Source organism: Cyprinus carpio, chromosome A7, assembly GCF_018340385.1.
Source record: "Cyprinus carpio isolate SPL01 chromosome A7, ASM1834038v1, whole genome shotgun sequence".
Classification (NCBI taxonomy): domain Eukaryota; kingdom Metazoa; phylum Chordata; class Actinopteri; order Cypriniformes; family Cyprinidae; genus Cyprinus; species Cyprinus carpio.
In genome coordinates, this window is record NC_056578.1 from 35,963,629 (window position 1) to 35,977,671 (window position 14,043).

The following is a 14,043-nucleotide window of genomic DNA, read 5'->3' on the forward strand; positions in this document are numbered from 1 at the left end:
CATATGCATCAGACGTTTAGCCAACGCTCCATGGGTGTGAGGCTGAGACTAATGTCTTTTGAACTGGGCAGTGTAGGTCAGCTTTCTTTTTTTTCTTTTTGATGTGTCATCATGGCAAAAACGACAACTCAAGGTAGCTCCGGTGACTTTACCACTGTGGCTTTCTCTGGTTCTGAACATTGCAACCAGGTACTGCAGATGTGCTGAAGTGTTGCTTGGAATACATGCAGTGGATTGCAACATTTAGGGATTCATTCTGATTAATGAAAATAAGTGCATGTATTCATATCTACTAAACATGGAAAAAGTACAATGATAAAATTATAGATAAAAATTTTAGGATATAATTCCTTTAAAGACAGTTATTAGTTGTAATAGGTTGTTGATCAAAGTCGTCTAATGGAAGATTATTAAAGGGCACTTGGCCAGAATGGATGGATTGGAGAAACTGTACTGGGTGTTTAACAGGCTTGTCTATTGTTTGTTGGCAGTGCTCAGTATCCTGTGGAGGAGGTGTTCAGCGCAGACTGGTCAAATGTGTCAACACTAAGGCCAAGCTCGAGGATGAAACTGAGCATGTGGATTGTGATCATGAACCTCGACCAAAGAACACAAAGAAGTGTAACATTCAAGACTGTGACAGCACCCGCTCTGGTGAGTGGAGCTTTGTGAGCTAGAGACTAAATTGAGATTCCCTTTTAAACTGACCTTGGGGAAGTCGTGGGCTAAAGGTTAGATAGTTTGACTCCTAATCCTAAGGTTGTGGGTTCGAGTCTTGGGCTGGCAGTACCATGACTGAGGTGCCCTTGAGCAAGGCACCGAACCCCCAACTGCTCCCCGGGCACCGCAGCATAAATGGCTGCCCACTGCTCTGGTGTGTGTGTTCATGGTGTGTGTGTGTGTTCACTGCTGTGTGTGGTGCACTTTGGATGGGTTAAATGCAGAGCAAGAATTCTGAGTATGGGTCACCATACTTGGCTGTATGTCATGTCACTTTTCACTTCACTTTTTTTCCTTTTTTTTTCACTTCACTTTTGAAATAACGTAGAATTCAAATGTGAATTTAAGGTAGTAGAATTAAAGTGAAATTAAATGTAAAGAACTTCAGGATGCAGTTGTCATTTTTTAATTTTAAATTAGTTAAATGAGCTGATATTTTGTCATTTGTTATTTGATATTAATAAGCATGTTTAAAGTGGAAGTTATAGAAAATTCCAGTGTGTAAAATCTGTGCACACAAGCAGGACCAGACAGAACTGGATAAGTAATAACTTTTGAATAATGGCATTTGTGGAAAATGCCACAGAGCCACAGTGTTTCTAGTCTTTGAGGAAATAAGCTTATGAATGGCTTAGTTAAAGTTGTATTTTAAATCTTTTGTCTGTTATTATTGCATATTATTCTACACTGGAATAGGTGTTTTTTAACACTGAAAAAAAACATACACGTCATCCTTGAGCTGCCATAGCCAAAAGGGATTTTTTTTCTTCTATGCCTTGGACAAATCTGTACACTTAGTATGCTCTGGTAAATATGGTGTGCATTATTGTGAACTGCAATTACCTGGCAGCATGAATACTAATGACATTTGTAGGTTTCATGAAATTGCCTTCCATTTATAAGCAATCCTACTGAGAGAGGGAGAAAAATCCACTTTTCTTTGTGTTTGCTATTGGAAGCTCCATAAAGTGCAGCACATTTAGATTGGTTTGGCTTGATTATTGCTGGTTTCTGAGGACTGTGCCATTTACGGACCCCTGAATCCTCCTTCATTGCTGCTCTTTTGTCATGGGTCACTGGGGATGAACAATATACAGAGAACAACACGGCTTTTCATCTGAAACAAGAGTTTTTTATGATGAAGAGTTGTTGTATTATGAGGATAATATGATGATAAAGAAGAAAAAATATTATATTTTAGAGTATTTTATCTATAGTTTTAATTATTAAATGGCATTTACAACCCATTGTAACTATGAAAATAGACATGTTTCCAGTTGAAGAATTTTTTTTGAGGATTGTTTTTTTTACTTTATTTGATGGGTTTTTTTTTAGTATTTTTTAGAATCTTATATTATGCAAATATTGTCCTTAAGTTCACAGATTGCAGTTATCACCAAATTGGACAATTTAAAGCAAGAAAATGCCCCCTCCCTTAACCTTTACTCCTTTATATTCCTGGGAAGAATTCCAGTCAAACACAGCTCACCTGGCTCAAAGTCTTTAATTACCATCATCAACTCTTTGAAATGTACCGGCAGGCCTGTCATGAGTTAGTCCTGAGAAAATTGCTTTAGCTCAGTGTGCTAATTAAAATGTGATTCGTGATGAGCGGTTTGGTGGTGCATGTGTTTAATTCCTTACTTTTTAAAAGAAATTATCCAGGAAATCTACCCACGTTTGATTAGTTTTGGGAAAATGTTTGCTTCTAATCATTTCACTTCAGTGGAGGTCACTAAAGAAGACTTCATAGTTATTAGCTGGGGTGCAATGACTTTATTTCTAAAAAAAAAAAAAGTATGCCACCATGTTATGTGCAACCTTTTTCTACGTGAAAAAAATTCATCTTTTGATATATTATTCATTTTAATCCATACAGACTTTTCAGAGCTTAAGGTGATGTTCAATGCCAGACTTTGATTTTTGCCATTCATAATGAAGAATTTCATAATTTGTACAGTTTCTAGGCAGTAACCTTTTCTCTTCAGTAAGTCTCTTCAAATACAAACTTTAGTATTTAGGGCAAGACTAATGGACCTTATTTTCATCTGGTATTAAGATTCATTTTCAGTGATCCGATCATCGAGACACTCTTTTGTCACAATCTACATCCCTTCCGTGGTAGCACTGAGTGTGATGCACAAATAATATTGACTAAACAAACTCATGTTAGGCAGATTATTAGCAATTGGAAAAGGAAGCAAATGACAAGGATAAAGCAGCTGCAATTTCAGCTGTAACCTGTATGTTTTGGTACATTTACATTTATGCATTTAGCAGACGCTTTTATCCAAAGCAACTTACAGTGCACTCAGGCTATACATTTTTTTATTAATATTTATCAGTATGTGTGTTCCCTGGGAATTGAACCCATGACTTTTTGCGCTGTTAATGCAATGTTCTACCACTGAGCCACAGGAACACAAAATGGCAAAAGTGGTACAACACTGTAAAGTTTGAATCACTTGTTTGTGGTGCATACATTCGACCACGAGTGACAACACTACATAAGCAAACGGATTGATTTTTTTTTCCACTACCTGTGGAAGTGGTCAAAAGTGGATAAGCTCAAACATTTTAGACCCATTAGGAGTTACCTACAGTTAGCATTGTCTACTTGTGATTGGATTGTGAAAAATGCATCTTATACTAGGTGTAAACAGAACAGAAGTGTCTACATGACCTCAGTGAACCACATCTCACCGTTCTTTCACAGCCAGGTGTATTATTCCACCTATCACAAAGACAGATAGTTGTTTTCTTGACTAACATATTTTAGGCACAATGCTACTTTATATAAAAAGATTTAAATGCTTATCACCATGTAGCATGTGTAAATTATTTTTTACACCCACCCAATGTCTGTTTACTAATGGTCTGAAGAATTCTGCACACAAAAAATAGCAAAAACTGACTCAACTTCACTTTATTCTCGTTTGGTTGGTTGTCACTGGGTTAGATCCAAGCTCCCAGCTTTTCACAGTCAATTCTTGACATCAACAGTATTCCGAAGAGGATCTCCTTTATTAGCAGCACTTTGTTTCAGTTTGTTTGTTGGTGTTGGAATTTGAATTAATCAGCTACTTGATCAACTGCCAAAAACCTGGTACTTTTGGCTCAGATTGTCATAGTGTCAGCTGGAGGGTCTCTCAGTCTTTTGTGATATTAAGGGAAAGTTTCACTGGTTTTCTATCCTGGGTGCCTTCTGATTAAGAATTATGTTCTTGGTGTGGACTTCCTCACTCTAGATTTATAAATCATGGCATCCCAAAGGGCTATTAATAGTATTGTTTTTTTTTTTCTTCTTCTTCTTTTGCCTTAGATAATAACCTCTTTTGGCGAGGCACGCTGCAGCTCAGAGCCCCTCACTCCTGACAGTGTTTTGGATGTTGAGAGAGGTCTTGCATAACTGTTTGGAATGAATTATTTTGGCATTGTCCAAATAGATCATAAGTGGATTTTCATGCTGTTTCAACTAAAGCCAGCTGTTACCTACGTGCACAGTTTATTGCTGTTGTATAACAAGTTAACCCTGTGTTGCTGTACATCTTAAAGCATTGTGTTTGTATTTAGTAAGCAGTATGCAAAACAAATGTAAATGTACAGTATTTCCCAGAGGTCTCAAAGGCTTGACTGAGTTTTCAGATACGTTTCAATATAAGTCCCCAAATGTTCCCACATTTTCCCAGATTTTCTCCCACAACTTCTCAGAAAAAAAATATAATAAATGAGACAATTGTTGACATACAGTGTTGACATACAGCGCTAAAATAAATGTGGATAATATGGTTTAGATTGTTTGTTCCTGGAAGAATTTTAAAGGGAAAGTTTGAGTTTGTGCTGAAATTTATGTTTTTCTCAATCCTATAGGTTGTTCTGTCTATATACAAGCATTTTAACACCCAAAATAATTACATCAGTTTTAAGGTGATAGGACAAAAAATATACGTCAAAAAAGAAAAAATTAAAAATAAATGTTTCAGCTGCAGAGCAAATTATTAATGTTTTGATGGAAGATTGCAAAGGCATGCATATTTTCCTTTGGAATAACCTACTATATGTAATAACATTGTGGAACTTGTATTTAAGTAAATAAACCAATTCTTATTTAATGTTAAAGGTTGGGGAAATCCCTGACTGAAAAATTGTTTTTGTGGGATTAAGTTGCCACGAGAACAGTCTCAAGTATTCTCAGTTTCAGTTGCCAACTGGATGCTCATTTACTTTGAGTACTGAATGAGTGACCAAAAATAAACAAACTACATTTCCTCACTCATTTCCTCAACATTGTAACCACTACAGGTGGGGTTCTCCTTAATGAGCCCTCTCCCAGCCAGGCCACTGTGTGTCACGGGAAAAACCACTTCCCTGTACCGAATACAGGATGTAAATAGGGAGTGTGTGGGTGTGGGTATGTGTTCAGACCGGATTATGAGACACCCTCTCCCATAAAATAAAAAGGCCACATGTGAAATGTCACGGGAGGGTTTTGAGCTGTAGGGTTCCCTGTATGGAATAGAAAATAATAGTAAATACATGGAAGCGTGCAAGTGTGTGTGTGTGTGTGTGTGTGTGTGTGTGTGTGTGTGTGTGTGTGTGTGTGTGTGTGTGTGTGTGTGTGTGATTGAATGTGCAAGTCTTGCATTATCTCACACACTGTTATTTTCAATGATTGAGTTGTAATAAGAGGTTAATGCTCATTCATGCTTATGAATACTTAAGAACTCTCTGATTATATCTGAAAAAATAATTAAAAGCCATAATTAAAATAGTATATACTTGAAAATATTGGACAGCATGATTGTGTGGTACAGTTAAACTCTCATCTATGCAGAGAGTAAGAGGGAGAATATTAATACTTTTATTCAGAAAAGACACAACAAATCATTTAGTGCTGACAGTAAAAGACATATATAAAGATTCTCAAATAAATTCTGTTGAACTTTCTGTTGATCCTGAAAAAAAAAAATATCATGGTTTTTACAATAATTTTATACAGTACATCTGGTTTTATAGTATGTGTATCCTACATAAAGAATATGGCACACAGTTGCCTAAAACAAAAGAAGTATTTTAATATTGGTTATATTAATAAAAAATGAACAATAGTGATCATGATATTAAGGTAAATGATGGACATTTATGGTTTTTGTCTTTATCATGTTGCCCTAATTCCAAACCTCCTTAACCCTGTAAGATGACTTTGCACATATGACGTAACACATTTAAGAACTGCTGTACCTGTTTTAAAATATATTTTAACTGATCGGATAGTAATTAGATCATGAAAAGACAATGTATAAATATCCTCCAAGGCACATTTGCTTCTGGTGATTTAGGCCACATATACTGTATAATCTTAACTCCCCCAAGGCGGAATTACAGTACATCAGCAAACAGTAGTTTGGGAACTTAGAAAAAAAAGGCACACAACAGCTGTTACATTTTTCAAAGCCATAAAAAAAAAGTCATCAAAACATTTTTAGCAGCCTCATGTTTTGAGGGTATTTTTGAGCCACATCAAGTGTAGCCAAATCTCACTGCCTGGTTGGCATTTGCATCATCACAGCAGCAAACTCTAACTATATATTTGCATATATTTATGAGGCTAGGCTGTGCACCTAATGAGACTGCAATTTAATCAATCAAGATGCTTGCTGCAAAATAAAGTGACTCATAAAATTAAATGCCATTAGGCCTTAATTCATCCTCTTTTTGTAATAAAACATTACTGCTCTTTTTAGTTAATGGTCAGTCCATTCATTGTTTTTTTTTTTTTTTTTTTTTTGCTGCTGCTGCTTGTTGATTTGGTCTGTAGCCTTATTTGGCACTGACACTCACATTTATTGTCAGTATGGTAAGTGTGCTGTGAATCATACATAACCTGGCTGTGACTGAATAAACTTTGAATGACAGAGTGATGGTGCAGACTATGCACCATGTGAAGTGTTGTGGGCTTTTACTTTCTTTGAGCTGACAGGACATGACAGCTTTCACAGGCTGGTAATGAAGTGTCCGTGAGCACAGAAAAAGCTAAAACTAGGACATGTAGTGAGAATGCTTTGCAGGTATATATTAGAACCTTACATTTTTTTAACTGCACAATCAACTATTTATGAACTGCTTCATGTGAGATGCAAAATATGCACTGCATTACATACTCAAGGTCTTACAGGCAGAAAACGATTGCATGCTTGTAATAAATGTTCTTTTATAGCAGCTGGTGAATTCAGTAGCATTCTGAAAAACTAAAGCTCTTGTATGTAACTTACATTACATTATAATACCTACCTATTTGTGTTTATAAGAGCATGATGCATTATCACACCAGATGGAGCTTGTATTTATAATGCATCATAAGGGTATTCTTAATACATTATAATGCACACACAATGCCTTATAATGTGTTATATCATCTCGTGAATAATCGTAACAATAGTAATAATACATACCTGTTTGTGGTAAAAAAAAATAATAATAATATTAAAGGCCCTCTGAAGCGAAGCGATGCGTTTGGGTATGAAAAATATCCATATTTACAACTTTATAAACCTTACTCTCTAGCTCCCGCTAACTGTCGTACATGCAATCAAAAGAGAGTGGCATCCAGCGGATAACGCAGGATGTAGGCAAATGCAGTGATGAACGTGGAAGCACAGAGGAGAGAGCAAAACAAAACACCTGTCATGAATTAGTAGTACAAAACAAGGATTTGTAAAGAAAAATGTCAGAGGATTTTGATATAAGCTAAGAGGAGACTGGTTTTCCTTTGCTGTAAGCAAATCTTGTTTCTCGCGAGACTAGCATATTCTCACTGGATCTTATGCTATGCCTATGTCCTGCGTCATCCACTGGATGGATAATATGGATATTTTTCTTACACAAACGCATCGCTTCGCTTCAGAAGGCCTTTATTAAGCCCCCGGAGACATGTGGACTTCTTTGGGTGGCATTTTTTGGACTTCAAATTTTGGGCTACCATCCACTCCCATTATAAAACAATTAGCCTGGACATTATTTACTATTACTCTGATTGTATTTGTTTGAAAGAAGTATGTTATTTTAAACTTTGGTTGATTTGGGGTTGGTATATATTATGGTGTTTTTTTTTTTTTTGTTTTATGTGTGTTTTTAAAATGTGTTTTTATAATGTTAACAAATGGAACCTTATTGTAAAGTGTTATAGACTTAACTTTTGTTACTTTATTTAAAGCAGACAAAGACCACTTATAAACATAAATACTTATGACATATTTGCATTGGCGTTTTTAAAAAATCCATTGTGTGCATATGAACAAGATTTCAGTGTTTTTTGTGAGAAGTCTGTGTTCATACATGAGACTTTTGGAGACAGAGATTTTTGATGAAGTAGAAAAATAATTGAGACAGGGTTCACACAATGTCACTTCTCCCACAACGTGCCTGTGAACAGAGTGGCAGTGTGGGAAGGAAAGGGTCTGCTGAGGTTTTGGTGAAGGGGGTGCAGCGTGTGATCCCACTGCAGCTGGGGCCCCTGACCCCACTGAGGTCAACACACTGTTTGATCTAGCAGCATGAGGAGATGGTGTCGTGCTAAGATGTGAATGACTGTTAGAAGCACATCCTGTGGAAATGCCCTAAAAATTAATTTAGTAGGACTGTCTGTAAATTTGTGTTGCAAACCCTTCTTTGTTTTTGGTCTTTGCTCCAAGTGCTTTTGGTCTTATTTTGGAACAATTTTAAATGTGTGGATTTGAGGGTTTTTTTGTTTGTTTTTTTTCTGGCTTTTATTGTGTCATATGATTTGTTCTAAATGGTATTCAGGGAGAGAAAATGATTCTCATCTGGGTGAATGCTTTAAAAAACATGTCCAACAAAGGTTAAACTGGTACACCAGAGATATGTTGTGGCCAATGTGGCAAAACATGGTATTTTTATATTCCAAGCAATATTTAATCTTTTATATTCTGAATATTTCAAATATTTTTTTCATAAATAAGTATAAAAACTTAATTAAACATAACAGCTGTTTTAGGACAGACACTGTACATAATTTCTAGATCAAAATAAAGATTTGCCTGGTGGTTTTCTTCACACACTCTTAGCATAGAAGGACCATTCAATATAGGACTGAAGTTCATTTCAGGACTTGCTGTTGGAGTCCTTGTTATGGAAAGGCTTGAATAACAGGAGTGAATTTATAATGTATTAAGGATTTGTCAGTGTGTTGGACCTCCAGTGCTCAAGGGATCCAGAACCATCAGCATGCTCACCATATCACCCCATATTTTATGTGGCTTTTAGTACATAATCCTAGAAAGTGACTAAAAGGAATCTGTTTTATAGCACAATGTTACTGGAGAGCTCGAAACTCAACAATGAATGTATTATTCTATACGTAATAAGCTTTAATAATGCTTTAAAGTACTCAGAAATTAAATTGATGGTCGAAAGAAACTAGATAATGCAACATTTATTTATTTGATTAATATAATTTTTTTATTTTCAAAATTGTGATCAAACTTTTATGATGTGCCGCTGGCGGTTTATTATAGATAACATGATAAAATGAATTCTATTTAAATTTGACAGTCTGGAATTAATATGTCTACACTTTTAATGGCCAATGTCAAACTGCTCTGCTTGACAATATTTTCTTAACATTTTTTATTTTTTTTTATTTTTAAAACTTTTTTTTTTTAAATGTAATGTACATTTATAACACTATACTTTTTGTTTTATTACCTTGCCATTAAATTACAGAAAAATGGTTAATGTTGCTCTGAGTGTTCCTAATACAACAGCTGAGGGAGTGATGGCAAATTTGACATATTTCTCCCCCCTCTGTTTTTAACTAATGATGACTTCCACTTCTGAGAACCCCGGAAATGTGAAATGGGTCCTTTATTATGTTTTGTTATGCAGCCATTATAATTCGTAATAAAAATAATAATAAAACATAATAAACATAAACATAATAAAATTATAATTTTAATTTCATAAATGTTTTTTGGTATATATTTAGTCAACTTGATTTTATTTCAGGTATTCACAGCATCAGTGGTGTGTGTGATTTGTTGTTGCTTCTCTTGAGGTGTCTGTGTTGCTGTAATGTGTTGCCTGGCTTGAGGACAAATGTGTGAATGCACTAGTGCATGTATCTCGCACAGGTGCTGAAGCAGTCTCGCCTCTCTAGAGCTGTCCTAACTGCAGTGTCTCTCATGTTTTTTCTCTGTGTCTTTCAGGTCAGTTGTGTTTACGGGACCATTTGACAATACGCTTCTGTCAGACTCTCCGATGGCTCGGCCGATGTCAAGTGCCTTCGGTCCGCGCAAAGTGCTGCAAGACCTGCAGGCTGCCATCACGGGGCGGTGATCACACTGCAAGTCGCTGAGATACAGGGGGATAGCAGAATGACTGTTGTAAGCCAGGGAACACAAGATTATGACACACAAATACTCAAAGCAGATTTGGACCAATCCATTGTTGGACAGACTTTCGTCTGGTCTGGTCAAGCTGTAACCATTGACCTACAGTTCATCAGGGAGCTACTTTGTCCCTACATCCTTTAACACATACAGTAAGTAGTGCTTATTTCCACCCATCATCTCAGATAAGTGGTAGTAATGCAGAGTGGACCATCTTGCCATCTCACTATAGAGTGAGGCAGGGATGATGTCATTTTAGCATGTATAGTTAGCATTTTAGCTCTTCCGGTTCACCGTCCCAAATTCAGTGGGTTTTTTGCATGGGTTTTTGGTTAAATTGGTTAAACTTTTCTCATCTTAAAAAAGTTGGTTGCTGACAGGAGGCTAAATGGGACTATAGAGGTTGTGAGTGAGTATGAAAACTCATGTACTCACTAATTCGCTTTCACAGTATTTCCTCTTTCAGGGAAAAAAGTTTTTTTTCCACATAATTGCAAGTTTGCAGATTTCTATTTATTGAAGCTGATGGCAGATCAGATGTAAAACCAGTAGTGAAGTACCTGGTGCTGCAACATAAACTGGTGCTAAAGGTAGCGAGCGGTAAAATCCTCACTCAGTCTGGTGTTGGCTGGTACTTGAATTCTACACACACTATTTATACCTTAATTTTATATGTCTGTATTACTCTTTGGATTAATAAACATATACACAGAATAACATATCAATGTCCCACTCTTCAAAATGGATACAACATAGAATAGCTTAATGTCTGGTTTCACAACATATATAAAGGATTTATTTTGAATGCAGTCATTTTCTTTATAGTATTGTATGCCTCCAGTGTATAATATGAGATACAACTGTTACCAACAATAGAGACATCAGTTTAAAGAAAAACTGTCAAGATGTTTGCAGGTACATGAAATATTAAACTAAGCAAATGTTTAGTTGTTTTTGACCTTTTATGATATATGACCAATAACCGTGCATTCAGTCTTAAGATGCGGTCACATCTGCAACATTCCGATAAAGTTTTGTGAGCAAAAAAAAGTCTATTGTAGTGTAGCGATGTAGTGAAGTCACTTTCAAACCAAGCAGCTTTAAGTGATTGACTTGAAAAAGTTACGAAATCTACATAGGCAAATCTTACACTCTTACAAAAAAATTCCTGATCATGCGGAATCCTATTGAAATGGCTGGATTTCACCCGAAAAAAATAAAATAAAAATGCAAAAAAGGTCCATTTTCTATTGTCAATAGCGTAGCAATATATGAAGCACAGCTCACACAAAAGTCACTTTGAAACCAAGCTTTCATTTGCCAAACTCCAGATTCCAATTTGAATGATTGCATATCTCCCATGAAAATAAGCCAAATAGCTCTACATATGTGACCACACCTTGAGTTGTATAAACTGTGCTGCATATTCTCTAACTCAATTATAAGTTTTGATTTGCTTTATCACATTTCAGGTATCATTTCTTGGTTTTATGTGAAAAAAATTGACTCTCTGGAAAACAAAACCAGTAGCATATCTAATATTCCATCTCTGCATGACACTTACTTTACTTCCATCACTTGTTCATCCAGGGACCATGTGATGTAGCTGCAGTGTACAGTATTTGTGTTGTTTTGCTCTAATAAGAGGCCTGCACTGCATTACTAACAACTGATCGACATCAGAACAGCAAATGCAACATATTTTGTTTGTCATGTTGCACTGAGACATGAAGTTCATGTAATAAGGTTTTTTTTTTCCTTAAGTGTTTACGCTTGTAATTCTGTGTTTAGCTGATGTTTCAGGACTGTCCTGTATGTAGACATGGATAATGCTTTACAATAAGATCTTTTTAGTTAGTATTAGTAAATGCATTAACAAACAATGAACAATACATTTGTAACAGAATTTATTCATCTTTGTTACAGTTCATTGTTTGTTCATTTTAGCTCAGGTCCATCAAATAATATTAACAGATACAACTTTTGATTTTAATAATGTATTAGTAAACGTTGAAGTTAACATTAACTAAGATAAATAAATTCTTTAAAAGTATTTTTCATTGTTAGTTCATGGTAACTAATGTTATCAAATGGAACCTTATTGTAAAGTGTTACCTAGACATTTTCTGGTATACATATAGGATATATATATATTTTTACAATGTTTAATTTTGGGGAATGTGTCATTGTCGTATTAAATATTATTCATATTGCACTTCTGTAACACCTTTATTTTTTGTAATTTTCTGTTAAATAGTTCTTGTAAATGAAATGACGTGGGTGACTTTTTAATAAAAAAAAAATAAAATAAAAAATGGCAATTCCATTTGCAATTGAATATGTCAGGCTAGAAGTCTACGTATCTGTAATGTTCTGTTGCAAACTACAATATTACTTTTCATTTTGGACTTGTTCCTTTAAAGATCATGCTTAGCATTTGGACCGTGTGGCCGTTTCACTAATGTGAACTTTTATTATTATCAAATGAAATCTGTTATTTGAGCACTGAGTAGGCTATGATTCAAATATAAGTATAAAGTTTGAATATAAAAGAGTGAATTTTCATTTAATCTGTCCCTGGGCATTGCGAGTTACTTAAAAATGCAATTTAGGAAGAAAGGAATGGGGTGTTTCAGGGTACATGTTATCATAGGAGACCTCATCTGGCCTTTTACACAGCTAATGGTTATTAACTGTTCCTGTATAATTGAAATAGAACCTATATGTTGACTCCAGGCTGGACATACAGTAACATACGTTAACAATCAATGCTGTGTTTACTTGTTTGCTTTCATATGTTGTGTTATTTCATTTGATCAGTGCTTTAGTCCAACAAGCACATTAAAACCTCTTCAGTCTATGGGATCTGATGGATGACAGTAACTATATTAATTATGCATGAGAATCCATTCTCTCGTCTCCAAAGTAGCTTATGAAATGAAGAGGTCTGTGAGAGCACAAAGCTTTGATTCTTCATCATTAAAAGGCTTGCCAAGAGTTCATGCATTTCCTTGCATCTTGTGCCCTTTAGTCTTCAAAAGAAACATTGAACTGCAGATGACTTTCTCAGAAATAGAAACAGTGCCTCCCCATGGTTAAAAATAGTCCATGCTATGTATCCTTATGAGAATTAATCATAATCACCTGCTCCTGAAAATATTAGTAACTTTGTATGAAAATGTAAAAATAAACCATATAGTATATAAATAAATAATATATATACAAATACAAGTTACGAGTGTATATTTTAAAGGACAATACAGGCAACATTAGCTGCATTTCGATGCCAAAAATAGTACACTAACCATTGCAAATTTATTTTCAGTACACCATATTGTCACAAAGTAAGGAAATTAATACATTTCACAAATAATTATAACAAAACTGAACATGAATTTCAAAGTGGAATGATTAAAATAGTATTTTCTAAACCATACTCCAATTATCTTTGTTTTATTTACAACTTCAAACAATCATTTTTACAGTGTATATCTAAGAAACTATAACGTTTGAAATCAGTTATCATTGAGGATTAGCATTTCGCCAACATTAATAGATCTACTGGCAAAATAACCGAACAAACGACTCTTGTCATGTCCATTTCTTGTGTGGAAAAAGGAAATTCCTGCTTTACTGTATCATCTGCCTAAAATTAGCAGGTGGTGCGAAGCAGAGCACAGCAGTATTAACAGACACCACTCTCTCTTATTCATGTTTATTAACAGAAATCACTTTAGAAAAAGAAAACAAAAATAGAAAAGCTACATGTTTACTTCAATTTGATTGTTTACACACACCAATCTTCCCCTATATTACAGTTTTTACAATTGCTTACACACACTTTCTGCAACTATGGCTTGTTTTCAATAAACTCTACACGCAAAACCACAAAACACTTCTTTCAAAACTATTTTAA

The 14,043-nt window shown here is 35.1% G+C and overlaps 1 long non-coding RNA gene across 1 annotated transcript; it reads left to right on the forward strand.

Moving 5' to 3' along the window:
* The first annotated feature begins 272 nt into the window (after nucleotides 1–272).
* Nucleotides 273–10,828, forward strand: LOC122145684. The gene is made up of 2 exons (XR_006160506.1): nucleotides 273–654; nucleotides 9,945–10,828. It is a non-coding gene; the product is annotated as an uncharacterized LOC122145684 (long non-coding RNA).
* The last annotated feature ends 3,215 nt before the right edge of the window (nucleotides 10,829–14,043 follow it).